The sequence below is a fragment of the Pristiophorus japonicus genome, chromosome 1 (assembly GCF_044704955.1).
Source record: "Pristiophorus japonicus isolate sPriJap1 chromosome 1, sPriJap1.hap1, whole genome shotgun sequence".
Classification (NCBI taxonomy): Eukaryota; Metazoa; Chordata; class Chondrichthyes; family Pristiophoridae; genus Pristiophorus; species Pristiophorus japonicus.
Window position 1 is genome coordinate 310,885,850 of NC_091977.1, and position 15,412 is coordinate 310,901,261.

The following is a 15,412-nucleotide window of genomic DNA, read 5'->3' on the forward strand; positions in this document are numbered from 1 at the left end:
GTCATGGCTGGTCCAGATCATAACTTGTTGAGCAGTGACAGGGGTTCCTTCACTCCCAAAAGCATACATTACTAACAGTAGATCTGCAGGTTGAGGCGTCTCCACCTCAGTTGTTGGTAAGGGCAGATGACTCAGTGCATTAGCACAATTCTCAGTACCAGGTCTATGACGGATGATGTAATCATAGGCAGACAATGTCAGCGCCCACCTTTGAATGTGGGACGATGCATTGGTATTAATACCTTTGTTTTCCGCAAACAATGAAATGAGTGGCTTGTGATCCGTTTCTAGTTCAAAACGAAGACCAAAAAGGTATTGGTGCATTTTTTTTACCCCATACACACAGGCCAAAACTTCTTTCTCTACCATACTGTAAGCTCTTTCTGCTTTAGACAGACTTCAAACATACGCAACAGGTTGTAGCTTGCCTGATTCATTTGCTTGTTGGATTGCACAGCCAACCCCATATGATGAAGCCAATACAAGATGCTTACACGGATCATAAGAACAAGCAACTTGTTTGAACATAGCAGATTCTTGGCTCTATTTTGAGACGCACCCCAGACCCAGTTGTCGCCTTTTCTTAGTAACACATGCAGAGGCTCTAGTAAAGTGCTCAATCTGGGTAAGAAATTACCGAAGTAGTTGAGTAGCCCAAGGAACGAACACAGCTCCATCACATTCTGAGGCCTGGGTGCATTTTTGATGACCTCGGTTTTTGAATCAGTGGGCCTGATGCCATCAGCAGCAACTTCCTCCTAAGGAATTCGACTTCAGGTGCCATGAATACACATCTTGAGCCCCACTTTTCAGCCTGAGTCCCACTTTTTCCAGATACTGTAGGACTTCTTCAAGATTGTTCAGCAGTTTTGCGACCTGTGACCAGAATGTCATCTTGAAACTCAACAGTTCTGGGAATGGACTTCAGTAAACTCTCCATATTCCTCTAAAATATGGCTGCAGCCGAACAAATCCCAAAAGGACATCAGTTGTAGATGAACAGTCCTTTATTGGTGTTGATGCAGGTGAGTTTCGTCAAAGTGCCGTCAAGCTCCTGGGTCATATAGGCCAACGTCAGATCCAGTTTCATAAACGGCTTTCCACCAGCTAGCATGGCGAACAGGTCATCAGCCCTCAGTAACAGATACTTATCCTGTTTCGATAATCGGTTAATTGTAACCTTGTAGTCTCCACAAATCTTGACAGTGCCATCACTCTTCAACACAGGAAGAATAGGACTAGCTCACTCGTTAAACTCAACCGGTGATATGATCCCTTCAGGCTGGAGTCTGTCAAGCTCAATTTCAACCTTCTCCCTCATCATGTACGGAACAGACCGAGCTTTGTGATAGACAGGACTAGCATTGGAGTCCAGGTGAATTTGCACCTTGGCTCCAGTAAAATTACCAATGTCCGGTTCAAACAAAGAAGAAAACGTTTTCAATACTTGAGCACACAAAGTATCATCCACCGAGGACAACATCTTGACATCATTCCAGTTCAGCTTGATTTTCTTGCACCAATTCCTGCCAAACAGCGTTGGACCATTACCTGGGACAATCCATAATGGTAGCTCATGAACCACACTGTCATATGACACCTCGATTGCTGCACTGCCGAGCACCGGTATGAGTTCATTAATGTAAGTATGCAACCTGGCATTGATTGGACTCAGTTTCGGTTTCACAGTCTTCATGTCCCATAGCTTATTGAATGTCCTTTGTCTCATTATCGACTGGCTCGCACCCGTGGTCAGCTCCATTGATACAGGCACGCCATTCAGCTTCACATTAATGACAATCGGCTGGCTCTTGCTCAGCAATGAATACAGTCTATTCACTTCCTCCTCCGGTTTCATATCTGGGCCATCACTGAACTGGTCCTCATCAACTATGTGGTGAGCCACATCACGCTTGCTTCGTTGTGGACACATCCTGTGAAGATGTCCCACTTTCGAACATCCATTGCATGAGTATTGTCTAAACCGACACTGATGAGGCTGATGATTGGCCCCACAACACCAACAGGGGGAAATCTGGTTCGAACCAGTTGGCGGGCTCTGAGCAGTGGCAGGTTTCGTGTAAGCAGCTCTGCCCGAAAACGATGCCATCTTGTTTACAATACTTGCCCTGGAACTCCGACTTGTCGATGATATCGGCCTCAAATTATCATCCGTCGTCATGCATGCCTGGGCAGTCGCGATGGCCTTTTTCAAATCTAGCGTCTCTGCAGCCAACAGCTTGCTGAGGATCGCATCATGGCTGATACCTATCACGAAGAAATCACACAGCATGTCTTCCAGCATGTTCCCGAACTTACACAGCTTAGCAAGACATTGCAGGTCGGCGACAAATCCCGACCCGACCTGGCCCTCAGTACGAACATGTGTGTAGAAACGGTAGCGTGATATGATGATCCCCTCTTGTGGCTTCAGCTGGTTACCCACCAACATACACAATTCCTCGTACTCTTGTTCTGCCGGACGTACAGACGAGAGAAGATTCTTCATGAGGCTGTAAATTTTCGGACCACAAACGGTGAGGAGAACTGCCCTGTGCTTAACTGCGTAGGCCTCTGCCTCCATGCCGTTGGCCACAAAATACTGATCGAGGCGGTCGACAAAATCCGCTTAATCCTCGCCCTCCACGAATCTCTCCAGGTTTCCAACCCAGCCGATTGTGCATGCGATAGTTCTTAAATTATCTCATCGCCAATTTTAATGACTCAAGAGTCTGGTTATTGTAAACTCACTCAGGTGCAACCTGATACATCTTTATTCCAGCTCGAGAGTGCCTGCATGACAAAGACACCCAGCTTATATACAGGTGACCAAGCACACATGCCACATGCGTACAGCCCGATGACTTCCGACCGCAGCGCCTTCTGGTGTCTGGTGACCCCCAAGCATTAATACATAACCCCATTATAGCTTTTTTTAAAATATTGTGTGTCGCCAAAAGAGGTCATGAAACTATATTCTATCCAGTACGATTATTAAATTATGTGGGGGAGAAAATATTGCAAAGGACCTTCAGCATTCAAATGGCTGAAAGCAGCACATTTGGGGATCTCGACCCCCATTTGCACACACTCCCCACTCTGCAGCTAATTTCTTTTTCTAATTCAACTTCAGCCCTAATCAGAGAAGAGTTACTAACTCCAGTGACTTTCCTGTTGTCAATTGATACAAGGCAGTGATTGGCAGGCCACCAATTTTCCTTGAGCTGTTTTACGTTTATTTACTTTTATTACACAAAAAAAAGCCACAGCGCTGTTGTCTGCACTGAGAATAGCACAATGGGTGATGGCTTTGCCTTTGAATCCAGCTTAGTGCCAAATGCGCTGGTTTAAGTCAGAGTGTTATTTCCAAAGTCTCGTTGAATGGCCTCGCTCGGAACTATGCTGTAAAACTACAAATATTCATGCCGTTAAATGTTTCATAAATCACCAAACCCACACCAACTGTGATTTATATTTGCATCATATTTTGGAAATACAGTTTCTGTATTTATTAGTGATAGTAGGTATATATTTGCACTTATGTTGTAATTTATTGTATATAGCATATTTATTTTAGAGGATAGTTAGCTTTAGTTTTTCAATTAGTTCACTTGGGAAGCAAACCAGGATTTGGATCTCTCTCTTGTAGAATGCCCATGGAAAAATATCTTGTGTACTTGTGCATCATCCTGACCTTGGCTGAATCAATGGGGTGGGTGCTGAGTTCTTCTCATCTTTCAGATGGGATGTTAAGCCGAGAACCCATCTGCTTTCTTATGTGGATTCAAAAGATCCCCTGCCGCTATTTCGAAGAATTGCAGGGGAGTTCTTTCTGGCATCCTGGCCAATATTTATCGCTCAACCAACGCCACTAAAAGAAATTATCTGGCCATTATCACACTGTGTGTGATCATCCAAAAACACAGTGTCAGTTTCCACATGTACGCTGATAACACCCAACTCTACCTCACCACCACTTTTCTCAACCCCGCCACAGTCTCTAAATTGTCAGACAGGGCTTGTCCGACATCCAGTGCTGGATGAGCAGAAATTTTCTCCAATTAAATATTGGGAAGACTAAAGCCATTGTCTTTGGTCCCCGCCACAAACTGCATTCCTTAGCCACTGACTCCATCCCTCTCCCTAGCTGCTGTCTGAGGCTGAACCAGACTGTCCTCAACCTAGGTGTCATATTTGACCCTGAAATGAGCTTCCAGCCACATATCCACGGCATAACTAAAACTGCCTATTTCCACCTCCGTAACATTGCCTGCCTCCACCCCTGCCTCGGCTCATCTGCTGCTGAAACCCTCATCCAAGCCTATGTTACCTCTAGACTTGATTACTCCAACGCACTCTTGGCTGGCCTCCCACATTCTACCCTACGTGAACTTGAGATCATCCAAAACTCGGCAGCCCATGTCCAAACTCGCACCAAGTTCTGTTCACCCATCGACCCTGTGCTTGTTGACCTACATTAACTCCCGGTTAATCAACACCTTGATTTCAAAATTGTCATCCTTGTTTGCAAATCCCTTCATGGCCTCACCCCTCCCTATCTCTGTAATCTTCTTCAGCCTCACAACCCCCTGAGATGTCTGTGCTCCTCATATTCTGCCCTCTTGAGCATCCCTGATTATAATCGCCCAACCATTGGTGGCCGTGCCTTCAGCTGGCTGCGCCCTAAGCTCTGGAACTCCCTCCCTAAACCTCTCTGCTTCTTTACCTCTCTTTCCTCTTTTAAGATGCTCCTTAAAATCTACCTCTTTGACCCAGCTTTTGGTCATCTGCTGTAATTTCTTATGTGGCTCGGTGTCAAATTTACCTAATTTTTTTCTTATAACACTCCTGTGAAGCGTTTTGGGATGTTTTACTACTTTAAAGGCACTATATAAATACAAGTTGCTGTTCTTGTTGTTGTTTGTGGGACCTTGCTGTGCGCAAATTGGCTGCCGTGTTTCCTACATTCTAACAGTGAAGTATTTCATTGGCTGTAAAGTGCTTTGGGACGTCCTAAGCTCAGGAAAGGCACTATATAAATGTGTTTCTTTTGCCGAGTGGCAGCCTAGTGCTGCTTCACAAGTGGAAATAAAAAATTGTACAGAGGCAAGATGATCCACTCTGACTGCTCTTGCACACTGCCGAGAGGTCTGGTGCAGTACGGTATTAGCAGAGGCCTAAACAGCAGGTGAGCTGCACTTCACATCGAATGTGATGGGGAACCTAAACAGGGAAAGGAAATACATAAAATAATTCATAAAAGAAAAACCTCGGAAATAAATACCAGACATCAGGTATCAAATATCTTTTGTCTGCATTAACAGATTGAGTGATTGAGATGTAGATAAGAGATGGAAGGTAAATTGGTGTAAGAACTGAGCGCAATGATCTGCCTGAGCTTTTAAAAGCTCCCTTGTGTCCTGTTATGCTTTTGCACCAAAGCCTGATAGTAATGGGGTGAATACTTTATGAATCGTAATGCATTAGGTGATTTTACTATTGGAATGGACATGTCCTTGGATTATAGGGGCAGCTCATGTCGATTCTATTGTCTCCCATGTCTCCCAAACAAAACAATGTGAATACAATTTGTGTTTATGAACATCATCTTGATTAGGGCAAGGTGATTTCCAAGTAAAACCTCCTCTTTCTAGTCACCTGACCCTGGTATTCTCTGGTCTAGTGTTCCAATGCTGTAAAATGTTCCTCCTACCTCGATATGATGGGCCGGGTTTTGCGGTCAGTGGCAAATGATTGGCATAATGGTTCATTACACTTGCCTTTTGCATTAGAGTTCCTGTCATTCAGCTATTCCAACAGCACGGCACCCTCTACAGGACATCTGGGACCTGTGTGAACAAGGCAAGCAATTGGATATCTCCTTAACCAATCCGATTGAAGCATCGTTACTGAGTAGCGCAGACACTGAACCAGGAAGTCTTAGTTAGAATATTGAATGCAATGTCAAATCAGGTACAGAAAGCAAAATAAAGAGAGGGAATGAAAGACAAGATTAAGAAAGACAGATAAAACAGACAAAGACATTTTTTTAAATCTCCAACAATAATTAAAATCTAAGAACCTTTTCGCACTTGTAAAAGCCGAGGTTTGTCTGATGAGTTTAGTCTGTATCTTTGAGGTAAGTACAGCAATGTATTTGAAAGGTGAGTCTCGGCGAGAAACCATTATAGTGCAGTTTCTGGAGGAGCAGGGCAAGTGAGACAGCAACTTCCAGATTTCCGCGTTTAACTGCGCGTATGGAAGTTGCTTCTCGATTTCCACATAAGTAACGGTGAGCGTTATTAGCCTCACTCTTGTTTCTACCACTAGTATCACAGAAACGCTTTGTGGTTATGGATTCCCACCATTCCCAGGCTTACCTTCAAAGCACGTCAGCAATGGCCCTTCCCTTTAAGGGAGGGAAGGAGCCTGTGAATCCGGCAACGCTGCCCGGGACATTGTGCAGCGCTCTGCCGCCACTGCCATTCTTGCCCCGTTTATCGCTCCAAGGGAAGTAGTAGCATTTGATTTAGTGCTCCATTTCCCTCCTGGAGCGCTAAACTGGACATTTGCATCTGCTGAAATTGGGTGGCGCCGGCAATACTTTTGCATTCCCGCAAAAGTTATCGCCCCAAACGGGGCACTATGCAATTTCTAGCCTAACGACCTTCATGTTGAATTCCTAATGTGTGCTGCCAGCCTGTAAAGCTTTGTGTGATAAATTCACAAAATTTCAGTGTAATTTCAGCTCACTATTCTCGGTGGAATATAGATAAAAAGGATCGAAGTAATGGATACAAAAGAAAATCAACAATATTCCTGAAATGGGATGGATGCACATGGTAATATTTGCATATTGTTAAACATCTTGGGGGCAAAATTCCCCAGCACCCTGTTTGGGGATGGTCACCCAGTCGGGGAAGTCCCGCCCCAGTCGCGAAATCAGGTTTACCACCCCTCACAGGAAGTGAAGCGCAATGTTGCACCCTCCACCTGTTGGGGCGATATCTGGGGTGCTACTCGGGCAGAATCGGCAGTGCTACGCAGTTTATCCATGTAGCGCTGACTCGTTTCAATGCCGCTCCCATTCCGTTAAAAGGGAGGGCCGCTGCACACTCTGCACGGCCTCCGATGGCCTCCACTGGGCCACCAGGGTGGTGTAGTGCCCAGGCTGCAGCCCACCACCCAAACAGAGTGCCGGGTTGTACGATGGCGGCCCAGACCATGGCACGGAGCCTCAAGATGGGCCGGCCAAAATGAGAAAATGGCGGCACGCGGCGCAGCGCGCCTCCCCTTTAACTTCCGCCCCACGAGCGGGTGTCGGCCCAGTTTGCGAACTGGGAGGCTGGCACTAACACCTCGAGGGACGCTGGCCAATTTCCACTGTGGAGTGGAAAGGGGCCGCTGCGGGGCGCTAAGGGGTCACCACACACGGCGATCACATCATTGCCGGTTGTGCGGCGGCCCTGGGCATTACTAGCGGATCATGGCACCTGCATGTCAACACCTCCGCTAACTCACATGCAATTTCGTAGGAGCCGATAGCATCTCCACCCCCGCCCCCCGCCCATCTCTGGGCGAAAACATAAGAACATAAGAAATTATTTTTATTTACAGCAGTAGTTGCAGTGCATCTGTTGTCCATTAGATGGAACATAAGAACATAAGAAATAGGAGCAGGAGTAGGCCATTTGACCCCTTGAACCTGCTCCACCATTCAATAAGATCATGGCTAATCTAAATTTGGCCTCAACTCTACTTTCCGATCTGTTATCCATAACGCTTAACTCCCTTGTAGTTAAATCCCTATAGAGTGCTGGCAATGTTTCCTGGTAATGGAGGGAACACAAGGTAGGAAAGTGGTGGGGTTGGGGGGTGGGGGGGGAGGCGGTGGTGAGGAGTGTGGAAGAATACGGACAGAGCAAATGGAATGCAGACTATTCGCAATGACTCGATAATGTTAATCACAATGCTAGACTGGCATTCGGTAGTTTTGTTCTGAATGCAAATTGAAATCATTATGCTTATCATCATTATTTCAACTGTGTTGATATATGAAGCCTACGCAGAGTGAGATGTGGAAGCCCTATTATTGGCAGAAGATTGAATACATTCAGAGACTAAGTTATATACCAACTGCTCATCTCAACACATCAACTTCGAACCAGTCAGCTGGTCCATGAGGCAAATTGTAAAATTAGTTTACTGCCACCTCTCTCTGCTGACTTCATGATACTTATTTGATAACAAAATGGAGTGTCAATGAACAGCTCATACTGAAGTCTGAAAACAACTGACTGGGCAGTATAGCAGAGATTCTAATTGATTCATATATTGCTGACTGCCAAATCTGATGATCCAATTTCCCGGACAGCTGGTGCTGGTAATGACTCTGCTATTCCCATTTACAGCTCCTCTAGCTCCATCTTTTGTTTCTTTACTTGTCCCATTACCATCTCCTTTTGCCTCGCACCAGCATCCCTTTTGTCATTTAATCTCTCCTGCTTTCCACCCTATCACAGACCTTCCCTTTTGTTCTTTCCTCCCCGACCCCCTCACCCTGCCCCTGCACTTGTTTAAAACCTGTTACATCTCTAACATTTTCCAGTTCAGAAAGTTAACTCTGTTTCTCTCTCCACAGATGCTGCCTGAGTATTTCTAGCATTTTCTGTTTTTGTTTCTGGTGATCACTAACTTGTTTTATAGTGTCTCTACAATGATTTTCATAACCTTATTGTTAAATAATGACTGATATTTTCATAAGTATCTTTGGCTTTAGGAGAAGTAATACCTGATTATGAAAAGGACTGAAGGTTATTGGGATAAGCACAGACACCATTTAACAACTACTCTATAGAACCTAGAACCTGGTGGCACTGCCCCTGACATGAAAGAGCTGATCTTGCCCAGAAATGTAGGACCAGCTTTCTCTGGCAGTCGTAGTGCATTGCTCATGATGTACCGGGAGGGGCCTGAATTTTGGGTGTTGCCATTGCAGAGTGGCTGAATTCCTATAGAGTGCTGGCAATGTTTCCTGGTAATGGAGGTAGCACAAGGTAGGGAAGTGGGGGGGTTCGGGGGGGGGGGGTGGTGAGGAGTGTGGAAGAATACGGGCGGTGCAAATGGAATGCAGAATACTATTTGCAATGGTTCGATAATGTTAAACATAATGTTAGACTGGCATTCGGGAATTTTTTTCTGAATTGATTTTAGAAATGAGAGAAACATTTCCCAGCTTGTTTTCTTCTCGTAGTTTTTCTCAAATCGGGGTAAGTTCAATACCGTGCTATTTGCACATGACCTATTAGGCTCAATATATTGTAATATTCTTCTGGTGCTGTTGCTGCCAAGTTGTAGCCTTTAACTCATGTACCGAAAAATTGCAACGTCGTTGGCAATGATGTTTTTTTGTAATAAAGCTCTTTTCCACTATACATGAACAAAGATCAGGATTTACTATTTTTTGTTAAGTCTCAAATATGGTTTTATTATGCTTCAGTGTAATCTGAAATTTTATTTCAGCGCTGAAAGTAAACTTCAGGGAGTCGATTTTAACTGGCCGAAATCCATGTTCATGGGGTGGTAACAGCCTCCAACTTGTGTCGGTAGACTTACCGCCCTGTTGACGTCAACACTGTTCCCGCCGCCACCTTTTACAGGGTGGCTGAAGCTCCTCCTGTCTCATGCGGTAGGTCCCTTTTAGTGTGCAAATCAGGGTCATGTGACATACATGGGACCCCGATTGCCGAGCCAATATCTATCCCTTAACCAAAATTGATTAACTGGTCATTTGTGTCATTACTGTCTGTGGCCTTTCCCTATCTAACAGTGACTATCAATCAAAACAAAAAAGTAATTAATTAGCTGTGTAATCCGAAGGATGAGAAAGAAAATATTTTGAATGCAAGTTCTTTCTTTCTTATCAATATATTACATGATGGGTGTCTATCTCAACACTGCTATACAGGGATAAGTTTGATGGGCTGAATGTCGCCTTCTTCCAGGCTTTCCTTTGCACTTAACCCACTTTGTTAGTCTGGCCTTGAAGCACTTTTTCAGCCGGCCCTCTCATTCACTTAATGCCTGTGGGCTTCCTGATTTATTATATCAAGTGCCACTCCTAAGAGTTGTCAATTCTTGCTCATTAGGGATAACACTCATTTGTTACTTGTCATTCTTTGAAACTAGCACTGCAACATTTGTTTAAATGGATTTGCAATCTGTTTTACTCTTTGTGATCATAAATATCACTTCTACCATTTCTTCAATGCTGACAGCTATGCACTCTGGCTTATTTTCTAATAAAATGCTGCTCCCCCATCATATAACCTATACCAAACATGTAGCATGTAGAAAATCAAATATGTAAAAGCTTCTGTTCCTACTCAGACAAACCAGCTCTTACACTAGCCAGATAGTAAAAAGTGCCTCACCTATCCAAAAATGCTTAACTGCTTTCCATTATAATAATTATATTGCACGGTTTCCTTCAGAGCATGTTTTGATTGATTAAGTATTTAGAAGTGTTTTCTCTTTCATCAGGTCTAAGACACCGATATTGCCTTTTGCAATGGAAAGTTCCTGGCTGTTCAGCAATCATCAGAACATCTGATGTGTCAGGTCTCGTGGTGATGAGTCTGATACGGTGATGATGAGTTTATTGCTCCAGTTCTGTTCCCAGCGCCCGATGAATTCTTCACAAATTATATCAACAGCTTTCTGTGGCTGCCTGAGACCGAGCTAGCAAAATAAAGATGACCTGTTTGTGCTCGGGCTCCCAAATGGGGCTTCAATGTATTACCTGGGTCTAATGATCTCATCTCCGTTTGACAGAGAAGTTTCTTTGGAATGTTCTCCATCATTGGAAACCTCACCCATGCCTACAATACTCTAAATTGTTTAAAAACACAAGGGAGATTAGATTGTGCATTCAATATTCTGGGCTGTCTGATGGTTTGATGTATTTTTGGGTCTCTTGCACATTGGATGAACAAGTTAGAGCAAATCTTGTATTGACCTCAAAGCGTTTATGAGCTGTTCAAACATAATATCCTCATCAGAGCCACGTGGGGAGTAACACTAAAGTGCCTCTGCTCTGTAACATCATTCTGAATGTGCGTGAACTCAAGGATGTTATTGCCTAGCAACAAGGCATCATTTATGGCACATGCCATTTCCTTTTATTGAAGAAAACTCTTCGACTGAAAACTCGAGGCATGTAGGTCTGTTCCTGTGCAGACACAGTCTCCACTGTTATTGTTAATTTTGGTTGTGAAGGGTTCTGCGTATAAACTGACAGCTACCGTGATGAGTCTGCGAAAATGTGGCATTTGTTAATCTGGGTCTTGTTAACACAGCTGTCTCAAATTCCAGTCCAGAAAGTGGGAAAACAAACCTGCAAATATTTGAGTCAGCCTTGATAAACTCAAGTTGTTCCACATTTCCATTTTGTTGGTTACGTTTCTCCCCCAGTGATAGTGTACTCGTTTGAGCGGTACTTTCCACAGCTGTCCGCATTAGTGTTGTAACACCCTCTTCAAAAATAGCACTTTGGAGCTCTGCACATTGAAGCTTCAAGCTTTTGAGTCCTTATACACGCAACGCCAGAGGGAAGTGAAAATGCGTGGACTGTAGCGTGAGCAGGACTGGTGGAACAGGATTTGAAGGTGGAACTCCTAAAAAAGGGCAAACTTTGAGCAGGGTGGTGAGCTGCAAAGCAATGTTCAACAAATGAAGCTTCATAGCAGCTTTGGCAATCAAGTCAGATTATTTTCCCCCAGCCCACAGAACTGAACAACATATCTGTTTTATAAAAAACAATAAGAAGAGAATGTTGAAGCATTTCTTGGTAATGTTTTTATAAATAGTTCTAAGTAATAATGGCTTTAAATAGTTTTTCAACTGGAAGTATCTGGAACCTAATTACCAAATAGGCCCTGCCCAATGTTGCACCTGGATGGGAGTCTGAATTGCGAAAGAAAATAAAGTTCTTTAATGCACTTTGCTTGATTGAGAAACTGAGTGACCAATGAAATTAAATCAAAACCCTTAAATATATTTGTCAGCAAGTCAAGACCATTCCATGCACTATACCCTCTCTGCCTATTTTTACTCATTTGGCCCCCCAGAAATGATAGAATGAATCATGTTTCTGCTGTCTTGGAAATGTATTTCTGTCTCACCATTGACGTGTAAGGAATGTTTCCCACATACTGCAAGCCTCTCGTGCTCTAATCTTATTTTGCTTTGGGGTATTTCTGCATTTTTAAATCTCATAATAGGAGGCAACCTCAATCATTGTTACACATTGCAAAATGTTACACAAGACAATACCACGCTCTGCATCTTTTTCATGTCGTCAGAGCCAAATAGTATTTTCTATTCACCTTTTATTTGTGACTGCGTTGCATAGTTACCAATGGATCTTCAATGTCCACCTGAACATGTAACTAGGACCTCAGTTTAACATCTAAACTAAAGGATAGCACTTTTGGACAGTGCAGTACTACCTCAGTGATGAGTTGGTGTTCAAGTCCTTGAATGAAGCTCAAAACCATAACCTAACCAACAGTCAACTGCTATCAACTAAGTCAAGCTGGTGCTTGTAAATTGGACAGTAAATCCAAGCACGTTACCATGAGCAATAACAAGCTGAAAGTGCCTGCATATTGGTGGTTTTAACCATACTATTGATTATGTGCTAAATCTGACATTGCAAATGAATGGTACCTTTACAGTTCAGGACAGGCTTAAACAGTATTTAGCCAATTTGAGATGAATTTCACCAGAATCTAATTACATGATATTAATGAGAAGATGTAGAATTTAGCATAACTAGGATAGTTTGATACGGGATGAAGCCAAAAGCTAAACTTTGGTGTTGAAATCCACAAGAAGTCCATAAGAAATGCAGAATTAAACGAGTTCTCAAGAAATTCAGAATCTCAGATCATTCCACTTTGGATTTTTTTTAAACCATCAAGGTGGAGAGTAGAATACTTACCGTTTATGGTAGTCCCTGTCAGCACTAAACACTTCTAGGTCAGGCACAGGATGCTTAGGAATTTGATAGGATATGTAAAGTATCATGGCATGAGATACTTCCTAGACACTGGGATCAGCTGGACACTGGGATCAGTTAGGCACTGGGATCAATCAGACACTGGGATCAGCCAGGCACTGGGATCAGCCAGGCACCGGGATCAATCAGAAATTGGGATCAGCCAGCCACTGGGATCAGTCAGACACTGGGATGAGACAGACACTGGGATCAGACAGACACTGGGGTCAATCAGACATTGGGATCAGCCAGACATTGAGATCAGCTGAACACTGGGATCAGATAGACACTAGGATCAATCAGACACTGGGATCAATCAGATACTGGGATCAATCAGGCACTGGGATCAGACAGGCACTGGGATCAACCAGGCACCGGGATCAACTAGCCACTGGGATCAGCCAGGCACTGGGATCAACCAGACATTGGGATCAGCCAGACATTGGGATCAGTCAGACACTGGGATCAGTCAGACACTGGGATCAGCCAAACATTGGGATCAGACAGGCACTGGGATCAGTCAGACACTGGGATCAACCAGGCACTGGGATCAGTCAGACACTGGGATCAACCAGGCACTGGGATCAGTCAGACACTGGAATCAGACAGACACTGGGATCAGTCAGACATTGGGATCAGACAGACACTGGGATCAGTCAGACACTGGGATCAGACAGACACTGGGATCAGTCAGACCCTGGGATCAGTCAGACACTGGGTTCAACCAGGCACTGGGATCAGTCAGACACTGGTGTCAGACAGACACTGGGATCAGTCAGACACTGGGATCAACCAGGCACTGGGATCAGTCAAACACTGGAATCAGACAGTCACTGGGATCAGTCAGACATTGGGATCAGTCAGACACTGGGATCAGTTAGACAATGGGATCAGTCAGATATTGGGATCAGCCAGACACTGGGATCAGACAGACACTGGGATCAGTCAGACTTTGGGATCAGTCAGACACTGGGATCAGCCAGACACTGTGATCAGCCAGACACTGGGATCAGTCAGACATTGGGATCAGATAGACACTGGGATCAGTCAGACTTTGGGATCAGTCAGACTTTGGGATCAGTCAGACACTGGGATCAGTCAGACACTGGGATCAGCCAGACATTGGGATCAGTCAGACACTGGGATCAGTCAGACACTGGGATCAGTCAGACACTGGGATCAGCCAGCCAAATAGACTGCAATGATATTTATGGTCCTGCAGATTCCTCAGTTCCTTTAATACAGGGTGAAATCTTCTTCGCTTCGCCCCCAACAATGTGTCTTCTGTGGTATTGTTCCACTTTCCTTCACAGTCTGTGACGTCTCTCGGTGAGATTGCATGTTCGTGCTGGATTGAGGTTGTTTGTTTTGCTGCGGGCCATAATCGCAAAGAATGGGATTGAGATGGCCACAAACTCATTTTACGTGGCTTGTTTACAGATATCAGACAGAAAGATAATGGTCATCCCAACAGTTAGGATAGATTTGGAATGGGCAGAAAACTAAGAGTAATTTAGCGCTTCCCATTCCCATGTAATGTTGGTCATGCTACCATTCTTAGGCACAAGCACAAAAGCTGTCCTTATGTCTCCATGTCTCTGGGCAGGCAATGGAGGATCTCCTCTCTGCTGCAAATCGTTTCATGATTTTTTTTTCTTGGTGAACTTTGGATTCAGATTCAGATCATTTGAGTTTTCTGCAACAGCAAGAAAGTCTTCTGAAATGCTTTGTAAACAGTTATTGGATCTCCATATAGTTCTCCATATAGTCATGATGAGTCAAAGGAAAAGCTGTGTAACATACAATGGGCTAGACTTTCCATTATTGTGCAGATTGCCCAAAAATGGGCGTTATTTCCAGCGATGGTGTTTATTTTGGGTTTTGAGATCGCTGAATCGCCCATTTTCAAAACTCCTAGTTTCCACTTTATAAAATGGGTGCTAGCAGTAGCGATGTGAAGTGGGCGTTAGCGGTATTATTTTTCTTCTGTCATAAAATGTCAGTGTCCATAGCAACGGTCTTTTTCCGCATTTCAGGAGGTCAGCGGTCATCAATACATGCGCAGAAGAGGAGAGAGAGCAGAGAGGAAGAGAAAGCATGTGTGGGCTTCTTGTCTGGTTCTTTGTGATTTCTTTGGCTGTTGTGGGAGCGTAGACCGGCTTTTGTGAGGAGTAATAATAAAATATAGCAGTATTTAGTTTAGTGCGACAGAAATATCGAGAAAAAATTAAAATAATAACATGATAGGCGAGAGAGCATGATATGGAGGAGAAGGAGGCTGGTGAGGCTGGAGAGGAATTGGAGTTGGGAGGATGAAAATGAGCGAGGAGATTCTCCGAAGAGGCTAATGCC